Consider the following 20,929-nt stretch of genomic DNA (forward strand, 5'->3'; position numbering starts at 1 on the left):
AACAATTAAAATCAGTTCTCTGGCATGGTCAGACTCTTTGCTGACATCGGTGCCGTGCAATTTATGCAGCTTTTATTTTATGTAAATATATATGTATATACATGTATATATATATATGAATGGCTGATGAATGTAAACTGCACAGTGCTTTACTGTTGCAATTTATGATGTAAGTGCCATACTTATTTAAATCAATTAGCCGACTTGTTTTTAAGTGCCCTCTGGTGTTCTATTATCCTCCATCTAATGCCCAGTTGATACAATTAAATGAACGGACACAGTTATAGCTTTAACCTGAACATTGGCACTGCAAAGGAAATACTTTCGCGATGCTTTGAATTATGCAAATGTTACACTTGTGGCCCATCAGAGATTGGAATTCTTGGTAGGTATCTCAAACAGTCAGTAAAAGCTCATTGTCAGGTACCGTGAAGAGCTTTAATAGATATAACCATCTAGAGGTTCAACACAAATGGAGCAAGCATAATGAGGCGGAAGTTGGAGCTTAATGCAACTGCTTTACAGGTGCAAAACTGATATAATGAGGGCCAATTGGGGGATTCAGTGTCTTACGTCCAAATGAAGCATGCAGAATGCTATTTCACAGGTAACCATGGTCGATGACTAAAGCAGGCATCTCAATAAGACCCTTTCATATGTAACTAAGGGGCTCAAAAAATACCTTAAGTTTCTCTGGCCCTGAGGAGGGATAGAAGCATAGAGCATAGAATTTACAGTGCAGAAGGAGGCCATTTGGCCCATTGAGTCTGCACCGGCCCTTGGAAAGAGCAACCTACATAAGCCCACACCTCCACCCTATCCCTGTAACCCAACCTAACCTTTTGGACAATGAGGGGCAATTTAGCATAGCCAATCCACCTAACCTGCATATCTTTGGACTGTGAGAGGAAACCGGAGCACGGGGAGGAAACCCACACATGTGACAATATGGATATTGTATGGTACATTAAGGGTTAACAATTTTATGTAGATACATAGAACATAGAACATTACAGCGCAGCATGGGCCCTTCGGCCCTCGATGTTGCGCCGACCTGTGAAACAATCTGAAGCCTATCTGACCTACACTATTCCATTTTCATCCATATGTCTATCCAGTGACCACTTAAATGCCCTTAAAGTTGGCGAGTCTACTACTGTTGCAGGCAGGGCGTTCCACACCCCTACTACTCTAAGTAAAGAAACTGCCTCTGACATCTGTTCTATATCTACCACCCCTCAATTTAAAGCTGTGTCCCCTCGTGTTTGTCATCCCCATCCGAGGAAAAAGACTCTCACTGTCCACCCTATCTAACCCTCTGACTATCTTATATGTCTCTATTAAGTCACCTCTCAGCCTTCTTCTCTCTAACGAAAACAACTTCAAGTCCCTGAGCCTTTCCTCGTAAGACCTTCCCTCCATACCAGGCAACATCCTAGTAAATCTCCTCTGAACCCTTTCCAAAGCTTCCACATCCTTCCTATAATGTGGTGACCAGAACTGCACGCAGTACTCCAGGAGCGGCCGCACCAGAGTTATGTACAGCTGCAGCATGACCTCGTGGCTCCGAAACTCAATCCCCCTACTGATAAAGGCTAGCACCCCATAAGCCTTCTTAACAGCCCTATTAACCTGGGTGGCAACTTTCAGGGATTTATGTACCTGGATGCCGAGATCACTCTGTTCATCTACACTACCAAGAATCTTGCCATTAGCCCAGTACTCTGCATTCATGTTACTCCTTCCAAAGTGAACCACCTCACACTTTTCTGCATTAAACTCCATCTGCCACCTCTCAGCCCAGCTCTGCACCTTATCTATGTCCCTCTGTAACCTATAACATCCTTCAGCACTATCCACAACTCCACCGACCTTCGTGTCATCTGCAAATTTACTAACCCAACCTTCTACACCCTCTTCCAGGTTATTTATAAAAATGACAAACAGCAGTGGCCCCAAAACAGATGCTTGCGGTACACCACTAGTAACTGAACTCCAGGATGAACATTTGCCATCAACCACCACCCTCTGTTTTCTTTCAGTTAGATCCAAACCGCTAAATCACCTTCAATCCCATACTTCCATATTTTCTGCAATAGCCTGCCGTGGGGAACCTTATCAAACGCCTTACTGAAATCCATATACACCACACCAACCGCTTTACCCTCATCCACCTGTTTGGTCACCTTCTCAAAAAACTCAATAAGGTTTGTGAGGCATGACCTACCCTTCACAAAATCTTGTTGACTATCGCTAATCAACTAATCAACAGATGATTATACACCCTATCTCTTATAACCTTTTCCAACATTTTACCCACAACCGAAGTAAGGCTCACAGGTCTATAATTACCAGGGTTCTCTCTACTCCCCTTCTTGAACAAGGGGACAACATTTGCTATCCTCCAGTCTTCCGTCACTATTCCTGTCGACAAAGACGACATAAAGATCAAGGACAAAGGCTCTGCAATCTCCTCCCTGGCTTCCCAGAGAATCCTAGGATGAATTCCATCTGGCCCAGGTTATTTATCTATTTTTACACTTTCCAAAATTGCTAACACCTCCTCCTTGTGAACCTCAATCCCATCTAGCCTGGTCGACTGTACATAGAACACACAGTACAGAAGGAGGCCATTTGGCCCATCGAGTCTGCACCGAACCACTTAAGCCCTCACTTCCACCCTATCCCCGTAACCCAATAACCCCTCCTAACCTTTTTGGACACTAAGGGCAATTGATCACGGCCAATCCACCTAACCTGCACGTCTTTGGACTGTGGGAGGAAACCGGAGCACCCGGAGGAAACCCACGCAGACACAGGGAGAACGTGCAAACTCTGCATAGACAGTGACCCAAGCTGGGAATCGAACCTGGGACCCTGGCACTGTGAAGCCACAGTGCTAACCACTGTGCTACCTGAGTATTCTCCTCGACAACATTGTCTTTCTCCAGTGTAAACACTGACGGAAAATATCCATTTAACGCTTCCCCTGTCTCCTCTGATTCCACACACAACTTTCCACTACTATCCTTGATTGGCCCTAATCTTACTCTAGTCATTCTTTTGTTCCTGATATACCTATAGAAAGCCTTAGGATTTTCCTTGATCCTATCTACCAACGGCTTTTCATGTCCTCTCCTCGCTCTTCTTAACTCTCCGTTTAGGTCCTTCCTGGCTAACTTGTAACTCTCAAGTGCCCTAACTGAGCCTTCATGTCTCGTCCTAACATAAGCCTTCTTCTTCCTCTTGACAAGTGCTTCAACTTCCTTAGTAAACCATGGTTCCCTTGCTCGACCACTTCTTCCCTGCCTGACAGGTACATACTTATCAAGGACACGCAGTAGCTGTTCCTTGAATAAGCTCCACATTTCGATTGTACCAATCCCCTGCAGTTTCCTTCCCCATCCTATACATCCTAAATCTTGCTGAATAGCATCATAATTGCCTTTCCCCGAGCTATAATTCTTGCCTTGTGGTATATACCTACCCCTGCCCATCGCTAAAGTAAACATAACCGAATTATGATCACTATCACCAAAGTGCTCACCTACATCTAAATCTAACACCTGGCCGGGTTCATGATAATGATAATCGCTTATTGTCACGAGTAGGCTTCAATGAAGTTACTGTGAAAAGCCCCTAGTCGCCACATTCCGGCGCCTGCCCGGGGAGGCTGGTACGGGAATCGAACCGTGCTGCTGGCCTGCTTGGTCTGCTTTAAAAGCCAGCGATTAAGCCTGGTGAGCTAAACCAGCCCCAATACCCAGTACCCAGTACTCATTACCCAGTACCAAACCCAATGTGGCCTCGCCCCTTGTTGGCCTGTCTACATATTGTGTCAGAAAACCCTCCTGCACATACTGCACAAAAACTGACCCATCTATAGTACTCGAACTATAGTATTTCCAGTCAATACTTGGAAAGTTAAAGTCCCCCATAACAACTACCCTGTTACTCTCGCTCCTGTCGAGAATCATCTTTGCTATCCTTTCCTCTACATCTCTGGAACTATTCGGAGGTCTATAGACAACTCCCAACAAGGTGACCTCTCCTCTCCTGTTCCTAACCTCGGCCCATACTACCTCAATAGACGAGTCCTCAAACGTCCTTTCTGCCGCCATAATACTTTCCTTGATTAACAATGCCACACCACCCCCCCCCCCCCCCCCCCCCCCCCCACCACTCTTTTACCATCTTCTATGTTCTTACAGAAACATCTAAATCCTGGAACCTGCAAAAACCATTCCTGTCCCTGCTCTACCCATGTCTCCGAGATCGCCACAACATTGAAATCCCAGGTACCAACCCATGCTGCAAGCTCACCCACCTTATTCCGGATGCTCCTGGCCCTGTGCCCCATTGCTTACCCCTGGTAAGCCCCCCCCCCCAACAGTATCCAAAACGGTATACTTGTTATAGAGGGGAACGACCACAGGGGATCCCTGCACTGCCTGCCGGTTCCCTCTCGTTCCCCTGACGGTAACCCATCTACCTTCTTCTTTTACCTGAGGTGTGACTACCTCCCTATAACTCCTGTCAATAACCCCCTCCGCCTCCTGAATGATGCGAAGTTCATCCATCTCCAGCTCTAGTTCCCTAATGCGGTTCTCGAGGAGCTGGAGTTGGGTGCACTTCCCGCAGATGTAGCCAGCAGAGACACTCGAGGTGACCCTTACCTCCCACATTCTGCAGGATGAAAATTCAACTGCCCTAGCCTCCATTCCCACTGAACTAACTTCCCAACTACTAAAAAACAAAAAAACAAACAAAAAAAAAACAAAAAAAAAACTTGTTAGTTTAGCAATCCGACGGACATCTAACCACCAGATGATGATCAAGAGCAGTCATGTAGATCACGTCACACTTTTGACTCTAGGAGTAGGTGATTAGGCGTGAGTGAGTTAGTCGCATGTTCAGGAGACCTGCAGATAGAATTATAGCATAGTTTATTTAGCAACCTTTGGATCTTAGTAAGATGTTCAAATCTAGTTATAAGTAGTGTTAACAAATTAGCTTTGTTAATCAAGATAATTTCATGCTCGTTCACTGTTGAACACTACACATCAAAGCCATCCTTATCAAGAAAGCAGAGAACACAGGGAGAAAGTGTAAGCTCCATGCAGACAGCCACCCAAGGCCAGAATTGAAGCCGGGCTCTGGAGCTGTGAGGCAGCACTGCTAACCACTGTGGTGCCCCTTGACGTTCTTGCTATAGAGGAAGTGCAGAGAAGGTTTACCAGATTGATTCCTGGGAAGACAGGACTGATGTATGAGGACAGACTGAGTCGCTTAGGATTGATCGCGTTGGTGTTCAGAAGAATGGGGGTTGAGGATCTCATTCAAACCTATAAAATTCTAACAGGACTGAACAGGGAAGATGCAAGAAGGGATTTCCTGATGGCAGGGTGTCTATACCAGTGGTCAAGGTCTGAGTATACGGAGTAAACCATTTAAGACTCAGAGAGTCCCAGAGAGTTGTCGGCCTGTGGAATTCACTATCACAGAAGATAGTTGAGGCCAAAACATTGGGCGGGATTCTCCGAAATTGAGGTAGAGTGTCCGCGCCATCGTGAACGCCATCGCGTTTCATGACGGCGTGAAACGGGCGTGGGCACGACCGATTCAGCGACCGGTTCACGCCGCTCCAGCCTCCCTTCCTGACGCCAACTGGGCGCCGCGCCAATCCACGCATGCGCGGGGGACTTCCTCAACGCGCCGGCCCTGACGCAACATGGTGTGGCGGTTCAGGGGCCGGCCACGTAACAAAATAGGGCTGGTGCTGGAGAGGCCGGCCCGCTGATCGGTGCGCCCCGATCACGGGCCAGACTCTATCGGAGCCCCTCCCCCCTCCCCACAGGCCGCTCCCGACCCTGCGGGCAGAGTTCCCGCCGGCTGCGAGCAGGTGTGGACGGCACTGGCGGGACTCTGCCATTTCCGCGTGGCCGCTCAGCAGGGTGTGTGGAGGGGAGTCAGGGAGTCTCGGAGAATCGCGTGCTAGCATCTGGGCGGCATGGCGCGGTTGCAGCGATTCTCCGGCCCGGCGCGGGGCTCGGAGAATCCCACCCATTATGTTTTCAAGAAGCAAAGGAGGAAGACAGGATCAAGCTCTGTGTTGGATGATCAGCTATGATCATAATGAATGGCAGAGCATGCTTGAAGGATTGAATGGCCTCTTCCTGCTCCTATTTTTGGGTTTCTGTGGCCAAATGTGTGGTGAGTGATCCAGGCCTGTGCTATCCACAATTCTTCAGCAGCCTTTATCTCCAAGCTGTGATTGGAGGTAAGGTTTTTTGGATTTAGGACAAATAGAAAGCTCCAACGACTGCACGGTTCTCCTTTTAAAAAAAAATTCCAATTAAGTGTTAATTTAGTGTGGCCACTCCACCTATCCTGCACATCTTTGGGTTGTGGGGGTGAGACCCACGCAGACACATGGAGAGTAACCTGGGGCCGGGATTAAACCTGGATCTTTGGCGTTGTGAGGCAGCAGCAGTGATAACCACGGCGCCACCGTGCCATCTTCAACTCCACAGTACTCCTGATCACTGGTTTTCCATCATTTCCATCCACTTCCTAATCCAGGATTTAGTTCCATGCAGGCCGCTGCTTGTGAGGCAACCAGTCCGACATTCATCTATTTAAAATGGTGTAGCTGCCTGCAGAGGTGTGACACATAGCAGCATCTCATCCAAGCAGGGTTAATAAGGCCTACGGCTGAATTTTCGGCTGGTCTCCCAGTGGATCACATGCGATTCCAGCTCACTGCCAATTTCAGGCCAGAATATTGGCCGAAAGACATCTCTGCCCAAATAATCCTAAAACAGAATTGCAAATCAACGAGAACCAGGAACGTTATGACTAAACTAAGAATATATCAATGACACAGTTTAATTAGCCAGAGCCATTCAGTCCTTTGAAATATCCAGTACCTCTTCAATTGATGCAATTAAAGGTCCTTTCTACAAATGTAATTTCAATTAACAATGTCCAAATAGAAGGAGAAATGAAGGTTCTCGAGATTGCCTTTTGCTGTTATTTAAGATATGAGAGAATGCAATTTATGATTGAGTTACTCAGAATGTTAAAATACCAATCTGTGGTGCCTGAAAATAGCAGCTCTTTAACTCTGCTGCTGCCCTGGGGAAGAATGTCCCTGGAATTGACCCATTGAATGCATGAACTTCAGGCAGAGAAATTTTTCAGCATTAAGGGAAAATCCAATATAGAAAAAGGCACAAATTGAGTTTTGTTGTAGCTCTGTTGTTTTTTTTTTTTTGCTGAGAAAATGATTTCTGGAGATGGAATTAATATTTTGTTTTTCCCTTTAGGTGCAAATAGCTTGGATTGAATTTAATTAACACCCCAAGCAATGTTTGGAACACAGTCTCCAGGGACACCCAAACTGTGAATTCAGTTTCTCACAAAGCCACATACTCCTTTGGAAATTCAAAGTGTATGCAATGTGAAGCTGAAAGGTGAGATGAAATTCATATTTTAATCTCATATTTAATTTCTTACCGTGCCTTTTTTATTTCCCATATGTTCATTTTGTCTCTGCCGCATGTGCTACTTATTTTTCATTGCCCTTTAAATAGTAAGTCTATTTATTTCTCGAGCCACTGCTGCTCTTTTTTTTAATCAATTCCACAGCATTTATTTTCAATTACGTGCATATCTCTCTTTAAGAGAGTCCCAGTGTTTATGGCGTACAAGGTGTCCTTGGGCACTGGGAACCAAGACTGAGAATGATCCTTACTTTCTTTGTAGGAAATATTCAAGCTATATAATTAGTTGATTTCAAATTATTTTTTATAGTTAAATACAAATACATTTGGTTCATTTGAGAAGCTGAGGAACTGGAGCTGTTTGGAGTTCAGGGGGTTCTGTGTCATATAGGATAAGAGGCAGAGCAGAGCTGTACTTTACCAGATTGGAGTGTTTAATTAGAAAGTGACAAGTTTACATAGGCAATCCCCTTCTATAAATATAGACGTAACATTGGAACTTAACATGGAAAAATTCAGCATAAATGTGCAGCAAAATGAAGGTGTCGTAAACAGGAAATCCTTTTGGACACTAGTTTCTTAATATATGGTATGTGGCTTATTGGACCATACTTACATGCATGGTACCGGGGTGGGGGGTACCCCAAAGATTCCCCTGAGGACACCCCACGCTCTCCCCCACTCCGCCTACAGCAGTCCCCATGTAAGGAATGCACGGCAATAAGGAAGTTCAAACTTGCATTGGGCAAAGGCCCCACACTGGGAAGCATCCAAAACTCCAATTTAAATCACAAATATTGAATGTTCCAACTATTCTACTGTAATAGTTACCCTGAAAATATTTGAAGTATTAAAACCACTTCTAACTTCTCAGTAATTATAGTACTGACCCCCGACTCCCCCCAGGTGACTCCCTCATGTGACGTCCCTCAACCACACCCCAGAACCATCCATGGGAACCCCAGGCAACACTACCCCCCTCCCCTAAACACACTGCCATCCATCCCCCGACTATCCACACTCCCTGACTCCCCACCACACACCCTGTCCATCCTCCCCACTCACCTCCTGAACACCTGTGCTATGCCCCCCCCCACTGACCAGCCAATCCTCCCACTGACCATCCAATCCCACCATTGATCAGCTAACCCACTCACTAGCCCCCACTCACCACCTGACCTCAACTGACTGCTTGACCCCTTGATTACAATACTTACTCACTGACCACTCACCCATTGATCAACTGACCTTCCCCCCCTCTCCAACTACTCTACTCCCCTGATCACCTAATCCCCATCCTATCCACTTACCTCACAAACTTACCTTCTCCCTTTCTTCTGAGAGTGACTGGACCTTAAACCTATCTGCTTTACGGCGGCTGGTGCTGCGAAAAAGGGGACATGTCTTCCTTACCTCCTACTCAGCTGCCATCAACACAAGGCCCTTGGTATCCACTGAACAGCACTATTCTCACTCAGCCTGAGCAAATAAAGAGACAGGGTAAAGGGAGCAATAGGCTGAATGTGATAATGGTACACAGCAAATGGAGAAGGTAATGAGACAAAAATGGAAACAAAGGGCAAGATTTGTCTATCCATGGCGGAGCAGGAATGTGGAGTATTTCCTGTGGTGGAGGCTGACATGTCCTGCCTCCCAGCTCCACATCAGTGCATCAATGCTGCAGTGTTGCGACCACTCTGCCTCCACCATTCCACAGATGTGAGACACTGAATGGAGGAGTGGGTGGAGGAGGTGGTCAGGGGGAAGGGGGAAGGCATGGTGTCTTCCAAGCGCTGGTCCTCAACCTCTGTCCAATTCGCTCCAGTGATGATGGACACCATGGGATGTGGGCATCGCTGGCATTTATTGCCCATCCCTGAGGGCATTTAAGAATCAATCATATTGCTGTGGATCTGGAGACAGATGTAGGCCAAACCAGGTAAGGACGACAGGTTTCCTTCTCTAATGGATATTAGTGAACCAGATAGGTCTTTACGACAATGGTTCCACAGTCACCTTTAGACTTTTCATTCAAGATTTTTTTTATTGAATTCAAATTTCACCATCTACCATGGCAGGATTCGAACCCGCTTCCCCACAGCATGACTCTGGGTCTCTGAATTTCTAACCCAGCAACAATACCTCTGCACCACAGTCTCCCAGGGAGCCTTTGAGGAATGATCCAAAATACAATGATCCAGCCGCGGTGTCATGCTAACCCTTTTGAACATTCTCTTCTTTGACCAGGTGATGCTCGTGCACAACCAGAGAGATCGAGAGAAGACCAGGGTGGGGGTAGTGCGGCATGGTGCTATCTATCACACATCAAATTCCTCACTGAGTATGAGAAAAGGGCCTCACAGCTCATGAGTGTGGAGTGGGCCAGAGCCATTGGTGATTATTGTTTGGCCTTCAACATCCACCAGCATGGAGCAGATGAGGAGCGCTCTACACTGTTAGTGGTGTCATAGCCATCACTTTCACCCTCCACTACCCCAGGTACACATACCATGGTGGGTATTAGTATAATTCAGGTCGGGTCGCACAAAGTGGTGGTCACCGTGCAGACACGAGTCTGCAGCATGAGGGGGCAAGTTCAGCTAAGAATATCTGGGGAAGCGGCAAATGATAACAAGCCTCCGGAATCGGCCTTTCAACTAATAGTGGAGGATCTGTGAGAGACGGGGCGACATCAGGCAAAACTGTCGGATGCCATTAACAATGTGTCAGGAGAGTCAGAGGAGTCATGCTATTTGAAGTGGTCCACGGGTGTGCGCTCATTGAGGACTCCATGGGGTGGGAGGCAGAAGCCTTTGAGACCCTGGTCCAGCAGAACGTAGAGTTGCCATAGGTGAGTTTATGGAACGGCAAGACAAGAGCGGGACAGGGCACCTCGACATCCCACCAGGCACACCTTCCCATCAAGGAATCAGGCCAATGCTCTTGGACACCCAAAGGGAGGAGGAGCAGCAGCTGGATACCCCAAAGTGATCCCGCTCCCTCCGATTCCCTTCAGTCAGTGACCCCTTCAACCTCATCCTCTGCCATCACAAAGAGTACCAAAGACTGAACGTGCAGTTCAGCTGGCCCCTTGGTGGAACCAGGACCAGCGCCCTCCCAGTCTTCCCACACTTGAGGACAGCCATCAATGTCATCAAGGAAACAGGGCTGACAACTCCACAGGCTGCCTCCACGCTTGCAGCACCTAGGCATAGTGGTAGGCCAAGAAAAATAAAGACATTTTGAGCACATGTATTTGCACAGGTGAATACTGTCACTGTATAATATGTAAATATATTCAGAGTTCTCATGGTTCCACCCGTTGGGAACTTAGCGTGGTGGCTGCGGACTCTGTCCGCACCGCCCTGGTGGGGGGGGGGCTTCCAGAATGGCCAGGCTACTGATCGGGGGCCACCGAGCCGCAGGCGTGCGCAATCTGGGGAGGGAGCCTATGGGCGCAATTTTTCGCACTCACGACGGTGCGGAGAATAGCGGGGGTCGTAAAATTTTACGGCCACGCTAGTCCGACGCCCTCCCGCTATTCTCCCTCCCCCCCCCCCACGCTCGACTCCCGATACGAATCGCTGCCGCCGTTTTTTTACGGCCAGCAGCGATTCTCAGCATGTCCGATGAGCCGAATTCCCAGCCCTTTACGGCTGTTTTTACGAACGGCAAACACACCTGGTCTGGCCGTTCGTAAAAACGGCCGTAAAGTCCCGATTTTTAAAACCATGGCACCGATTGGCACGGCAGTACCACGGCCGTGCCAAGGGTGCCATGGGCCCGCGATCGGTGGGCACCGATCGCAGGCAGCGGATCCGATGCCCGCGCACTCTTTGTCCTTCCGCCGCCCCACTGTATCACTTCGCGGGGCGGCTGAGGGGCATCCCGGCCCGCGCATGCGCGGGTTTCGCGCAAATGCGCGATGACGTCATCCGCGCATGCGATGGTTGGAGTCTTCCAATCCGCGCATGCACGGCTGACGTCATATGACGTTAATTCGTTAAGCCCGCGATGCCGGAGTTTACGGCGGCGGCATGCTAGCCCCGACCGGGGACCAGAATCGGTTCCCCGTCGGGGAGGGGGGGCTGGCGTCAAACCCGCCCGGATTTGACGCCAGCCTTACGATTTCTCCCTGTGTGGGAGAATCGCGCCCTATGTTTTTGGTGCCGGTCTGCAGTGTGGGTCTGTCATGTCGCGCGGGGTGGCTGACGCAGGCCACCACCGTGCGCATGCGCGGATCCCAACCAGAAGTGCAGGGCCTCGTATCGGCAGCCAAAGCTGCGAGGAGCACTTTCTTCAGAAAAGTCCGGAGTGATTCGCCAGTGTTTTATCGCACGCATGGGGACATAGCCCCAGTATTGGTGAATCCCACCCACTATCTTTCTCTGCCACCACTGCTTCCACTTCCTGGCCACCCTCGTCCCTTCAAACCCCCTCCTCAGCCCCTTGCACTCTCTGAACCCCTCCCTAGTCACTTCCTGCTTGACTCCCACCTCCCGTTACCCCCACACCCCATCAGACCTCCTCCCTCAGTCCTTTCTCTTCCACAGCACCTTCCTTTTCCAATGCCATTCCTTCTTCCCGGGCTCTCTTGACCCTCCGAACTCCCTCCTCCCTCTCAGCCTCACCACCGATGTCTTTGTTCCGCCTTTGCAGCCTCACCTCCTGATGTCTTTGTTCCGTCTTCGCAGCCTCATCTCCCTAATGCTTTTGTCCCTCAATTCCACTCTCACTCCACCTGACATCTTTGTACCACCCTTCCAGCCTCACCACGTCGCCCTCCACCCTGAGACCTTCCACCTCCATACACACCTAGCCTCCCCCTTCGCTGCACACTTACATATGGTTGGTGAGGAGTCTGACTTTCTGAATCCCTTCTGAGAAGTCAGTGAAAACCTTAGAACATTCTGGGTGTGTGGAGGCTCTAAAGGCAATTTGTCAGCATTGATGTAGAAGCTGCTGTCTGGGGCCCCCAACCTAACGTGAGCTACTTCCCATTGGCGTTATATGCGTGAAGATCCACCCATCATTCACTGCAACGTGTTCTTCCAGGGTCTGTTAGTTGTTGGCCTCCAGCATCATCCTCTGTTCAGATATTTAGATCTGAGTAGGGACCTACAAATCTAGATCCCGACATTTGCATGCCACATTGTTCCACGTGTGTTGCACCGACATGTTTTCCCGCTGGTGTTACGGAGAATCAGTTGTGGGGGCAATATTCCAGTTGATCCTTCATCTGCATCCATTATTGGGTTGCAAATGTGTGATATGCCAGCCACCACCTGCATCTCAAATCAGTGATACTTGGGACTAGCCACCAGGATAAGAATGCTTTCCGTAAATTTTGGCAACCCAATGTTGATTTCTTAATATTGCATCAAAATAATTCCTCGGCCTGGCTTAACAATTTCAGATTGATGGCCAAATTGTGCTTTAAAACAGCATCAATATGTAAAGACATAATTTAGTGAGCAGTGAAAATTAATTTATTTTACCAGTTACGTTTGTTAGGTTGTGTAATGGAGTCATTTATGGGTGTACAATCAGTGAGGATGTTTTGCATCGCTGCCACCACTTCATCCTCTTCCTGGACATCCAGGAATACGCATGTCCAGGAAGACATATGGAAGAGGGTAGAAGTTATATTACATTATATAGAAGTCATATCACAACACATGTTCATATAATGCTGATTCAAGTCAGGATGCTTGATGTGAATGAAGGCTCTGTACATACCGCTACTTCCTCAGTTCCATCTGGGATATGGTTTGGTCAAAGTACTTGCTGTGAGGGACCTACTTGTGCAGTTTGAAAGTCTTCACACAGAGAACAAAAGTGGGTGGCCACTACATCTCCCAGACCCTCCTCCCAACCCCCACTCCCACAAAGTACCTAACCATCTACCTATTGCACAAGCACCAATTGGTTCCCTTTAAAGTCACATCATCACTTTCTTCACTGAGCAGTTGAAAAGGCAAGTTGCCATTTGGCAGGTGAGAATGGTCAACAAGGGGTGGCACGGTGGCACAGTGGTTAGCACCGATGCCTCACAGCATCAGGGGCCCAGGTTCGATTCCGGTCTTGGGTGACTGTCTGTGTGGAGTTTGCACTTTCTCCCCACGTCTGCGTGGGTTTCCTCCATGTGCTCCAGTTTCCTCCCACAGTCCAAAGCTGTGCAGGTTAGATGTATTGACCATGCTAAATTGCTCCTTAGTGTCTAAAGGTTAGGTGGGGTTACAGGGATAGGGTAGCGAAAGTGGACCTGGGTAGGGCGCTATTTCAGAGGGTCGATGCAGACTTGATGAGCAAATGGCCTCCTTCTGTACTGTTGGGATTCTATGAGCACAGTAAGAAGTCTTACAACACCAGGTTAACGTCCAACAGGCTTGTTTCGAATCACTAGCTTTCAAAACTAGAATCACTAGATTCAAAACAAACCAGTTGAAATTTAACCTGGCGTTGTAAGACTTCTGACTGTGCTCACCCCAGTCCAATGCCAGCATCTCCACATCAGCGATTCTATGATTACATAGGAAACAGTTCAAAATTATACATTTTGTGGAATTGATTAAAAAAGAAAGGAAACTTCATAACCGCATTTTGACAAACACGTGCAAAACTGACCATTGCCTTTGCTTACAACATCAACAGGTTGTTATGATATTTCGTTAACTGCTTTGAAGTTGATTTATTTATTACTGAATAGGTAAATATATATATCATCACAGAAAGTGATGGAATCTCACGTGTTAGTCAGCAGGTAGCAGATGTACAGGAGAAATAAAAGCAGCAAGTTCTGGTTAAAACACAGCAGATAGATGTGCATGCGTATAGAAGAGCGCTCCTGAATCTTTTTATTCTTTAAAAAAAAACCTTCACTGAATCGTTAGAGTGCGGAACGAGACCTTTGGCTGATCGAGTCTGCACTGGCCCTCTAAAAGGGCATTTTACCTCGTCCTTATCCCTGTTAAGTTGCACATTCTTTTTTTCTGTTCAGATAGCAATCCAATTCCCTTTTGACACCCTTGATCAAACCTGCCTCCATCACCCTCTCAGGAAGTTTGTTCCGGACTCCAACCACACTCTAGATGATAAACATTTTGGCACAGCATTTTAATTATTTTGAATCTGTGCCCGCTTGTTCTTGATGTTGTTTTTAGCAGGAAGTTTCTCACTATTTACCCTGTCCATATCATTCCAGAACTTGAATACCTCTATCAAGTCTCCCCTCAGCCTTCTTTTCTCCAATATCATAGATTATCATAGAATTTACAGTGCAGAAGGAGGCCATTCGGCCCATCGAGTCTGCACCGGCTCTTGGAAAGAGCACCCTACCCAAGGTCAACACCTCCACCCTATCCCCATAACCCAGTAACCCCACCCAACACTGAGGGCAATTTTGGACATTAAGGACAATTTATCATGGCCAATCCACCTAACCTGCACATCTTTGGACTGTTGGGGGGAAACCGGAGCACCCGGAGGAAACTCACGCACACACGGGGAGGATGTGCAGACTCCGCACAGACAGTGACCCAAGCCGGAATTGAACCTGGGACCCTGGAGCTATGAATAATTGTGCTGTCCATAATGCTACCGTAATGCTACCGTAAACAGGATCAGCCTCCCCAATCTATCCTCATAGCTGCAGTTGTTTATTCCTGGAACCATTCTTGTGAATCTCCTCTGTACTCTCTACAATGTCTTCACATCCTCCCTCAATTATGGAACCCAGAACTGGACGCAGTGCTCCAGATGAGGCCTAGCTAGTGCCTTATACAAGTCCAACATGACCTCCTTAATCTTGCACTCAATGCCCCTATTGATAAAACCTAAGATGCCATGTGCTGGATTCTCCGATCCCCGACGCCAAAATCGCATTCGGCAACAGGGCGGAGAATCCCTGATGCTGCCCAAGCCGGGTGTAGCCACCTGGGGTGGCTACGTCCCGATTCCAAAATGGACACTCGCAAAGAGTACAGGGAAAAATGGACAGCACTAGAAAAACAAGCAGGTACAAGGTTTCCTGTGGATTGGAACTTGCAGAGCCCAGACAGAACTGAAACTACAAGCCATTAGCATAGTAATGAGCTATCTCCGGGGACAAAAGAGAAACATTTAAACAATCGGTACCAGGGCAGACTCCCCGGCTCCAGTGGAGACTAAAACAAAGGCAGGCCAGCGGTTACCTAGGGCCTGCCCAGCGATCGGGGAGCGACCCTGTTATTGGAGAGAATCGATACAAACGATTGGGACATGGTCCAATTAATTGGAACCAAGTCCAGGGTCCACCCAGAAGGGCGCAAAACCCTTTGGGCTATAAAACAGAGTCCCCAAGATCAGAACGCTCTCTTAAGAACCCTTGAACTCTTCATCTTCACCTTGGCATTTGGCTCTCAGCGACGAGAGGCCTGCCAAGCACCAGCCATGTAAGTCGAAGGTCAATGCACGCTACGAGATAGGCGCTCCTAGCTACTATTCTATACCAGTTCGAAGCCAGCAGTATCAGAACCGGACAACGGCCATTGTGTCTCTGACTGAGTGGGCACTCGAAGCTAAGTATAGGCTTTTAGTAGTAGTTGTAGTTTAGTGAGTAGAGTTTGGGCATGAGTAATAATTGACTGTGTGTGTAAATAAATGTGCATTGATTTCAAACTTACTAACTCGTGTATCGAGTCATTGATCAGTATTCGGTTTTGAACCTTGTGGTGGTATCAGAAAGATACCTGGCGACTCTTGAGTAAAGGTAATTATAACAGAGTAAATGAAGGGAAAGCATGACGAGCAACACGGGGACGGCGCCGCTTTCGCGATGCTCCGCCCCCTGGAAAGCAGCGTACTCTAGGAGTACGCCGCACGCCTTATCCACAGTGAGGCTCCATCCCCGACTGGCTGAGTTCACGATGGCGTGGGACACGTGTGGTCTCACCCGTCGTGAACTCAGTGAGGCGGCTGCAGACTCAATCCAGCCAGGGTAGTCCAGTCCGTCACAGTCAGGGGAGGGTCGATCCGGGAGGGGGTTTAATCGAAGCTGGGGGCACTGCGGGGGGGGGGGGGGGGAGGGAGGGGCGTGCTAGCGGCCGAAGGGGTGGACTAATTTTATGCTCCGGGTCCGCTGGCTGCATCCACCATGAAGCACGGCACGGTCGCTGCAGGCCGCGGCCGTGCGCACGTGCGGCCACGGACCCAGCAATGCCATGGGCCGTATCGACAGCTAAAGCTGGGAGCTCTAGGCTACCGCCCTGCTAGCCCCCCCCACCCCCCAGAGCAGGGAATCGGTGGTCAGTTTGCAGCAGTTTTCCTGGAGTAAAACACCACCGTTTTCACGCCGGCATAGGGACTTAGTCTCCCAAATGGAGAATGCAGCTCCATATGTTTTATTAACTGCTTTCTCAACATGCACTGCCATTTCCAACGACATACTTATATAAACCAAGGCCACTTGCTTACTTTACAGTTTCTCCCTTTATTTTACAATGTCTCTCCTTATTCCTCCTGCTCAAATGAACCTCACACATCTCTGCATTGAACTGCATCTGCCACTTGTCTGCCCAAACCACCAACATGTCTACATCCTTTTGAAATTCAAGACTATTCCCATCACATGTTGACAGCATTTCCAATTTTCATAGCATCTGTAAATTTTGAAATCATGCCTTGAATACCGAGGTCATTCATATATATCGGGAAGGGCAAGGGTTCCTCCGCTGACCTCCGTGGAGTTCCACTACAGAACTTTCTCCAATCTGAAAAACAATCTATCACTACTCTCTGTTTCCTATCACTCAGCCAATTTCTTATCCAAGTTATTATTTTCACTTTTATTCCATGAGCTCGAATTTTGCTTACAAGTCTGCTGTGTGCCACTGTATGAAATACCTTTTGAAAATACATGTGTACCACATTAACTGTTTTGCTCTTATTAACCTTCTCTATTAACCTCCTCAACAAAACTCCAATAAGTTAGTTAAACATGATTTTCCCTTGAATAGTCCATGCTGGCTTTCCTTAATTATCCTGTTCTTGTCTAAATGACTATTGATTTTGTCCTGGACTATAATTACCAGGAGTTTCCCTACCACTGAAGTCAAACGGGTTGGTTTTTGTGACCAGCTTTATCTTGCACCACTTTTTGAACAATGTTGTGACATTCTGAATTCTCCAGTCCTCTGGCACCAACACCATTTCTAAAGGAGACTGGAAGATTATCACTGCAATTTCCACTCTCACTTCCAGCAGAACCTATCAACTTTAAGTAAAGACAGCTTTTTAACACCGCTGCCTTCTCAATTGCAAATTCTTCTGGTTTTCAAGTTACTGCCTCTTCGGCCTGGGTAGCATCCTCTTCCTTTGTAAAGACAGATGAAACATTCTCACTTATTATCTCAGCTATTTCTCCTTCCGCTGTGTGCAAGTCTTCTTTTTTTTAATCCCTAATAGGCCCTTTTTTCACCACTCTATTATTTGTTTGCTTCTAGAAGAACTAGGTAATTCCTTTTATGTTAGCTACCAGTCTCTTTTCATGCACTCGCCTTACTTTTTTTTATTAGATTTACCATTTCCTCTCTGATCCTTCTATTTTCAGCCTGATTTTTCATTGTTTTTTCCTCTATCTCTTTTACACGTACTTCCTTTTCATCTTCACTTATATCTCTCTCATCATCCAGAGCACTCTGGATTTATTTGTCCTACATTTCCTCTTCAAAGGAATATACCTTGACATTTCCTGCAATTCCTTTTCTTTGAAGTTGGCCCAACATTTGATTCCAACTCACTCAACTCAGGTACACTCTCATACCATCAAAGTTGGTTTGCCCCCACAGTGGGCTAAACATCTGGCTTGCAATGCAGAACAATGCCAGCAGCACGGATTCAATTCTCATACAAGCCTCCCCAAACAGGCACCGGAATGTGGCGACTAGGGGCTTTTCACGGTAACTTCATTGAAGCTTACTTGTGACAATAAGCGATTATTATTACAATTAATTATCCCTGCTCTGGTTTGCTCCTTTTCCATGGCCAAGTTAAACCTTATGATACATTGATCACTGTCCCCTAAGTGCTCCCCCACTGTTATCAGATCCACTTGGGCCAACTCATTCTCCAGAACCAGGTCCAATAGTGCCGTCCTCTCATTGGACCGGAAATAAGGTGCTGTAAAAAATTGTCTTGAGCACATTCAATGAATTCTCGCCCCTCTTGTCCCTTTGCATTATTCCTATCCCAGTCTTTATGTAGATAATTGATGTCCCCCATTATAATTATTCTGCAATTCTTATACCTCTAATTTCTTTGCAAATTTGTTTCTTTACATTTCTAGATTCTCTAAATTTAGTTTATCAATCAGTGTTTGATACAGTAAGAGCCAACAACACAGCACTTGCTGTGGTAGAGGAAGGTTACTCAGATCCCTGCTCTAACCTTTTGAGATGAAGCTCTCTTGTTATTGGAACCATAAGGGATCTGTCAAGGCCTGTTCCACCTGCCCCTGTGCAGGGCAAACTTGATCAATCCAGAGGCTAGGCTGAATATGGTCAGTATGCAAGAAAAATGGCAGTGCTTTGAATGTATTTTATGTTTCCATGTCATCTGTCATCATCATTGCTCTCCTCGTGAGTGACACGTTACTCTTACCTCTCTGCAGGGCAGCAGAGCCAGATATATGCAGCGGAATTCTCCTTTCCTGAGACTAAATGTTGACGTCGGGGCAGGATTTCTGGACTTCTATGACAGCAAAACCGGCGCTGTGACTGGACCGATTCAACAACCATTGAGACGCCACAAAGAACACGATCGATTCCAATGAGAAATGGTGCCGGATTCACTGGGTCCGTGATTGGCATTCAGGAGGCTGACAAGCTTCAGCCGCACATACACACTTCAATCCTCGCACCCTCATCCCAGCCAACAAGTTGGCACTAGTTGCACTGGAGTGCATCCATCCCGCTGGTGGGTCGGTTGTGGCCAGAAGGAGCCTAGACTATGGCCTGGGGGGACACCCATACAACCCTGGCCCTACGTTCACAGTGGGCAGTTAGCAACGTGCGCAGCTGCATGAGTACCTGATAGGCTGCGACAATGGTGTTCCGTGCCCATCCACCCTGACACCACAACCCACAGCCTAGCCACCCGCTACTACTCTCCCCCGGCCCTGGCAGGCGTCCACCGGCTGTGACACAACCATCAGCAAACTATGGCAATGTTGGACACTTTCCACAGTCCCTCTCTCTCTACCTCAGCAGGCACGGCGCCTGTTTCACGATTTGGAGGCACGAGCACAAGTGGAGGCAGAGTTGAGGAGGCCCCAGAGAATACTGGGTCAGGCCTGCTAATGATATACAAATGGTGTTTACTGTACGTGTGGAGTGGATCGCTATGACCCATTCAAGAGGCTGAGGCACCGAAGAATTACGATTTGGCGTGAAATAGGCGCAAAAAACGATTCTCCGCAAATCGTGTTTCCTGATTCCACCGTCGGCCGACGGAGAATCCCGCCCAGTACATAAGGCTACTGGTTCGATATGTTTCATTTTGTGCAGAGTGTTAGGCATGTAAACATTCACAGTGTGCATGATTGTACTCTAAATCTGCAAGGACTGATTAGATTGGCATGAATTACTGTTCCACAATGGAAGCCACTGCAATGTTAAGTCCTCACGCTCTCCTCCTTCATCTCCGCTGTGCTAATGTGCATGCATCTGTCATGGTGCGAGATTGGTCCATGTCCCTATGTTGGCACACCCTCCTGAGGAATCAGCTCCTCTCAGGAATTGTTGAATGGAAGAACCATGAGTTGTTTTTTTTTATGTGTCATGGTCCTGGCGAAGATAAGGCGTGGATATGAATTCATAATAGCAATACGATAATGTTGCTCCTCAGCATAATTATGGTGCTCGCATTTCACTCAGTGCTGAAATCAAGTCAAGTTGACTTGTATGAGTTGTGTGCCAGTGATATTTAATTTTGAAGTTCCAGTTTCTCCATCGCCAATGGTTAGGTTCAGTGTTCTGACACTAATCACCATCTGCCTCTGCAGATGTGAGCCAGATAGTCTGCTGCAATGCATCTCCAGTCCTCTTCCTCACCATTGTATTTTGTGCTCTATTCCCCTGCAACGAGAATAGCAGACCTAGAAATGACTGGAAGACATGTCTTCGCCTAATGTCTGTGGTGGATTTGGCGAGGGTAGCTATCAGGCAAAGGTATTATGAATGGCACTGATGTAAATCTAAGGAATATGTTGTGTCATGTGGTATGACATCCTGGGCTAGTGTGTGGTCAATTCCAGTCCCACATTCTCCAGAGTCACAACACAAGTGAATTCACCAATAATTCTGACAAAAATACCCAAAGTCTTTGGCCCTTGGCTGCCCAATAATTAGAGTCACCAGGTTTGAACGTTTAAACACAATTATTGTTTA

At 47.4% G+C, this 20,929-nt stretch overlaps 1 long non-coding RNA gene across 2 annotated transcripts in view; it reads left to right on the plus strand.

Moving 5' to 3' along the window:
* LOC119970183 overlaps nucleotides 1-20,929 on the plus strand; it is a 192,580-nt gene that overhangs the window by 128,580 nt on the left and 43,071 nt on the right. Inside the window, exons 3-4 of one of the 2 annotated variants that reach the window (XR_005461558.1) lie at nucleotides 7,329-7,475; nucleotides 9,753-9,882. This is a non-coding gene — a long non-coding RNA (uncharacterized LOC119970183). Of the gene's footprint in view, nucleotides 1-7,328; nucleotides 7,476-9,752; nucleotides 9,883-20,929 lie in introns of those variants that run through there. The other variant, XR_005461559.1, reaches the window with a different exon arrangement.

This window comes from Scyliorhinus canicula, chromosome 8, assembly GCF_902713615.1.
Source record: "Scyliorhinus canicula chromosome 8, sScyCan1.1, whole genome shotgun sequence".
Lineage (NCBI taxonomy): Eukaryota > Metazoa > Chordata > Chondrichthyes > Carcharhiniformes > Scyliorhinidae > Scyliorhinus > Scyliorhinus canicula.